Here is a 6,504-nt window from a genome sequence, read left to right as displayed (position 1 = left end):
AGGAAGGCACGGCGGCCATGACAGATAATCAGAGATAGGAAGGCACGGCGGCCATGACAGAGGTAATATCCAAAAGATATGTTAAAGTAACACAGAACAGCAAAGAGAGAGATAGTGAGATTGAGAGACTGAAAAAGAGAGAGAGAGAGAGAGAGAGAGAACGGGAGGGGAGAGAGGAGATAAAGCGAGAGAGAGTGAGAAAGAGAAAGCAGGGCTCCAGACTAACTGTTTCACTAGGAGAACATTGGCCCCCAACGCTCTAAAGAAACTAAAATAAAACTCCTCCCAAACCCGCCCTACAACCTATTATTATAATTATTCATTTCTTAATCACTGAAACTTTTATTCTTTTATGTGTATATTATTTTTTGCCCATTTTATTTTCATCCTGACCGTTTTAAATTGTACTTTAATGTTTTTAAAGAGAGAGAGAGAGAGAGAATGAGTAAGAGGGAGAAAAAGACTGAGAAAAAGAGTGATAGATAGATAGATAGATAGATAGATATATAGATAGATAGATAGATAGATAGATAGATAGATAGATAGATAGATAGATAGATAGATATATAGATAGCACAGTGGCTAACTCAGAAAACAACAAAGAGAATAAAAATGAAACTTACTTTTGTAGATCTACCTGAAATACAACCAAGAGGAGACATGATCAGATATGGATTCATAAAAACTAGAAGAGACATGATCAGATATGGATTCATTCTAAAGAAATATGATCAGCTGATTCTTCTTACCTGATGAGAGAATTAATGAATTCCATCATGTTGTCTGTTGATATTCTATCAAACCGGGTTAGTGTCCTTCTTCTGTAGGATTCAAGCACACAGAAACACATTACATACATAAACATAACTGACCACAGCTAATAGATTATATATATACTGTATATATATATATATCTCACATATACACTGTTATCTTAGTAATCCAAAGGTAATAAACTGATAGATATATCTCTCTAAGGACTGTATTTATAACGCGTTTTTCTAGTCTTAACGACGACTCAAAGCTCTTTTCCATAGTCCAGAAACCTTTCAATTTCAATTCAATTTGATTTTATTTATAGTATCAATTCATAACAAGAGTTATCTGGAGACCCTTTACAGATAGACCAGGTCTAGACCAGAGAGAAGACGTCTAGACCACACTCCAGAATATACAAGGACCCGACAGTTGTAGTAGTTTCCTCCAGAGCAACAACAGGGCGACATCATCACACACATTCATACACTGTTAACAAGGTGCCACCTGCTCATCAGATACAGACACACACACACACACACACACACACACACACACACACACGCAGACATACACTGACACACACTCACAGACACACAAACAGACACACACAGACACACACACAAAGACACACTCACACAGATACACACACACGAACAGACAGATACACGCACAGAGACACACACATACACCGACACACACTCACACAGATATACACACACGCAATCAGACAGATACATGCACAGACACACACAAACGCACAGGGCGCGCGCACACACACACCGACATAAACACTCACAGACACACACACAGGCACACACACACACACACAAACAGACAGACACACGCACAGGGCACACACACACACACCGACACACACACACTCACACAAAGACACACACTCACACAGATATACACACACACGCAAACAGACAGATACACGCCCAGACACACATACACACACACAGACACACACTCACAGACACAAAAAGACAAACTCACAGACACAGAAAGACACACACACTCAGACAGATACACACACACACGCAAACACAGACAGAAACACGCACAGAGACACACACACACACACACACACGTACCGACAGAGCAGAGGGGCGGAGCACGGTTCAGGTTGGCTGGTAACTAACGGCTCTAACGGAGACTAACGGTTTAACGGCTCTACTGGTACTAACGGCTATGGGGGGGGGCATGTCGCCTGCATCATTAGATTAAAAAAGAAATAACCCTAAGCCCGGAAACAGCTTGCAAACTTTACATTTCTAAAAAGCAACAGCCACTCACAGTTGGCCCTGCTAAATTTAAAAATAAAGTCTAAATTATTCATAACAAAATCTAATTCATAATAAAGTATTTGTAAGTGAAGTTAACATGGAGGAGGAAGAGTTTTCTCCTCTTTGTAGAGTAACTGTCCGGTAACTTAAACAGTTTATCTGCTGATTGAAATGCCCGCGTTCACTCGGCGGTGAAAACACACTCTCTTTGAAGTTTCTTTGAAGTCGAGACTAACACACAAAACTCACCAAAACGTCTCCGTTTCTGTCTCCAGACTTTCACCGAAATATCTCCGTTAGTATCTCCACAGCTCCAGCGGGTAGAGCCTCATTTTGGTCCGAGAACACGGTGATTTAGGGCGGGAGAATCTTCTGCTCTGCCGCACGGCCGTTTCACCTTCTGATTCAGCGGGTCTGAAGTTACAGGGGCCGGGAGGGGCGGGGCTATATAAAGGAGATCTACGGAGGCCCAGAGGGGGCGGGGCCATTTACAGAATGTGACTAAGACATCTTTTAAAAATACATTATATATAATATGTTATATATATTATTGTAGGTAATTAATGAGTTCATTTAAACAGAACTTCTAACCTTTACCTGTGTCTTTAATATTAAGTAAAAATATAAATAAAAGTGTTTCTTTTAACAACAGTAACAACCAGCTTTACACAACACAGGAAACAATCACTAAAACAATCTTTATTCAAATTAATTCATAACAATAATAACCACTAATGATATTATTACAGATACACTTAAGGTTTTTTATTAATAATTTACATAACCTAAGCATTTTAGTGTTTATAGAAATATATTTCATTAAATCCTACACATTATATATATATTGTTTTTTTAGGGATTATTATTACTCCGCACCATCGCTGTTATTTTTTAGGGCTTTACCATGTGGGAAAATTCATAAAAACTTTCACACATGCCAGACCTATAAAAAATGACAAATTTCTCTAGTGATTGGGCTAGGTCGATGACAGAGTGCTCCATAGCGCCCCCTAACGTGCACCCTGACAACAAAACATTCATGATTTTTTCATACTAACTTTTGAGGGAACATGCGTATCATCTGGAACTGTATCAAGCTATTTTTAGAAAAAATCTAGAAAAAATTATAATTTGCGATATGGCGAATTTTGTGTGAAATTTCTCATTTTATGAAGACGTTTTAGAGAACCTTAGGTGGAAAATGTGCACGTTATAGAGTACCAACTTCCTGTCAGGGTACTTGAAAGAGGAAGTTGCATATCTTGCCAAGATTTATACCGATTGCCACCAAACATGACACAATTGTTGCGCATAGCAGTTTGAGCATCCTTGCCAAATTTCGAGTCAATAAGCCATTAGATGGCGCCGTTAGAATTTGTTTCGAATTATTTATTTATTTTTCAATATGTTTTTCTTCCTGTAGATGGCTATTGAAACAGGAAGTGGTGTGTCTGGCCAAGATTTATTCCTATTGCCAACAATTATTACACAGTCGTTCCTCGTAGCAATACGAAGATCCATACCAAATCTTGAGTGAATCGGACATTACATGGTGCTGTTAGAATTATTTTATTCATTACCCACATTGCAATATATCTAGTATTAATCCCTTCTGCATGAAATGTTGGATTTTGAATCAAATGTTATAAACTGTAACTGTATTTCATTCACAACAAATACCTGTCTGACTGAATAGTTTGTTTATTAAATGGGATAACATGTTGGAGAGCCTTTAATGACATTGGATGTAACTGCATGACGGTCTGTCACTCTCAGTCATGTGTGACTCAGCAGGCACTCCCCCCCCCCCCCCATTAAATTGCTGTACATGCACCAAAGCTGGAGCATGTTCTCTCAATGAGCTTCATGAGGTAGTAGGTAGTAGAAGTAGGACATACACACAAACACGCACACACACAGAGATACACACTTAACAAAAATGTGTGAAATAACTGAAAACATGCTTCATGAGGTAGTCCCTGAAATGGTCCCCCCCCCCTAGGTGGGCCTTGTCAGGGTTAACTAGTGGAGTTTCTTCCTTATCAATGTAGTTGGGACCATCAGTTGTGTTGAGCAGAATTCAGGTTGATACACAGCCGACAGCCTATTGGACAACAGGTAGAATTCATATTATGGCAAGAACCAATCAGCTAAGAAAAGAGAAACGAGGCCATCATTAGTTTAAGAAATGACGGTCAGTAATAATGGAAAATTGCAAAAACTTTAACGAAACTGGCTCACATGAGGACCGTCCCAGGAAAGGAAGACCAAGAGGAAACTCTGCTGCTGAGGATAAGTTCACCTGAGTCCCCAGCCTCAGAAATCACAAGTTATCAGCAGCTCAGATCAGAGAGCAGATTAATACCATACAGAGTTCTAGCAGCAGACACATCTCTAGAACAACTGGTAAGAGGAGACTTAGAGGAGAACAACTGGTAAGAGGAGGCATGAATCAGGCCTTCATGGTCAAATAGTAGCTAGGATACCACTGCTAAGGAGAGGCCATAAGCTGAAGAGATTTGTTTGGGTCAAGAAACACAGGGAAAGGACATTAGACCAGTGGAAATCTGTGTAAGGTCTATTTGACCCAGAAGGAGAGTGATGGAGTGCTGTGCCTCCACAGTCATCGGACCTGAACCCAATCCAGATGGTTTGGGGAGAGCTGGACCGCAAACTTAAGGCCGACAGGTGCTATTGGGAAACCATTTCAGTTGACAACCTCTTGAAACTCATCAAGGTAATGCCAAGAGTGTGCATAGCAGTAATCAGAGCAAATGGCTGCTACTTTAAAGAAATTCAATTCACTTTTATTTATAGTATCAATTCATAACAAGAGTTATCTCAAGACAATTTAAAGATAGAGTAGGTCTAGACCACACTCCAGAATATACAAGGACCCAACAGTTCTAGTAGCTTCCTCCAGAGCAAGCAACAGTGCGACAGTGGCGAGGAAAAACTTCCTTTTAGGCAGAAACCTTGGACAGACCCAGGCTCCTGGTAGGCGGTGTCTGACGGGCCGGTTGGTGTTAGTGGAAATAACAAAAATATAGTAGTTTGTAGCAGTTCTTTGTAGTAGTTCATGGCATAGCAGGGCACTGTGCGGCATTACAAGGCACAGCAGGACGTAGCAGGACGTAGCTGGGCAACGCAGAGTGTAGCAGATGAACATGGCATCGCAGAACGTGTAGCGGGACCATGGCGACACCTGCTACCATGATTTTGGAGCCTCTCTGATCCAAGGGAACATGCTGGGGAAAAAGAACAGAAGGACTCCAGGGAATTACTCCCCAGAGCTAGGTTAGTACAAGAAACTACAATACAATACATGTTTTCAGTTATTTCACAATTTGTGATTAATTACATATTTCCATATGTGTTCATTCATAGTTTTGATGCCTTCAGTGATAATCTAAAATGTAAATAGTCATGAAAATAAAGAAATTGCATTGAATGAGAAGATGTGTCCAAACACAAAATCTCCACCGCTGGAAAGATCTTCAGACACACTAGACACTGGATAAATCACCCAAATGTGTACCCTTGCCTTTTTACAATGGGTAAACATAAACTTCTCTAAATGTGGAGATGTTGTCAGCAAAAATGAAGCAGGCTCAGTCCAAAAAGTGTGGAAAGAATATTGTTCCTTAAGAAAAATTGTTGAGCGTTCCCTATCCCACATACCCCCTGGCCATAGTTACACAAGCACACTCAACTTGAGCCATATTTTCAGGCACATCCTCTGTTTCCCCAAAGCACAAATTCATTAATCTTTATTTTAAAAAGAATGATATCCCATTGTTAGTGTATGTGTAATAGTGTATTAGGCAAAACCTTCTATAAAAGATGTCTATCTGATAGTGCTGTAGCTAAATTTAAGGATGCGATTCCGTTAGCATTTAATTCATTACCAAATCACAAAGTAACGGAGGACTCCTATGCTATTAGTCCCTCCCAAATCGATCATTTTGTTGATAGTGCAGCAGGCTCGCTACGAATGACTCTTGACTCTGTTGCCCCTCTAAAAAAGAAGATAATGAAACAAAGACGGTTAGCTCCATGGTATAACACTGAAACTCGCAAATTAAAGCAAATATCGCGGAAACTTGAGAAGATTTGGCGCTCCACCAAACTGGAAAATTCTCGTTTAATCTGGCAAGATAGTCTTAAAACGTACAGGAAGGCCCTCCGTAATGCCAGAGCAGCTTACTACTCGTCATTAAAAGAGGAAAATAGGACCAACCCCAGGTTTCTTTTCAGCACTGTAGCCAGGGTAACGGAAGGTCACAGCTCTACTGAGCCAAGTATTCCCATAGCTCTTAGTAGTAACGACTTTATGAGGTTCTTTAATGATAAAATTATAACTATTAGAAGAAAAATACACCAAGACCTGCCTTTAACTGGCACTGACTTATCTCTAAACTCAGGAACCTTAGAAACAGCTGTAAAACCAGATGCA

Source organism: Etheostoma cragini, chromosome 14, assembly GCF_013103735.1.
Source record: "Etheostoma cragini isolate CJK2018 chromosome 14, CSU_Ecrag_1.0, whole genome shotgun sequence".
Classification (NCBI taxonomy): domain Eukaryota; kingdom Metazoa; phylum Chordata; class Actinopteri; order Perciformes; family Percidae; genus Etheostoma; species Etheostoma cragini.
This window is presented reverse-complemented; position numbering follows the sequence as displayed.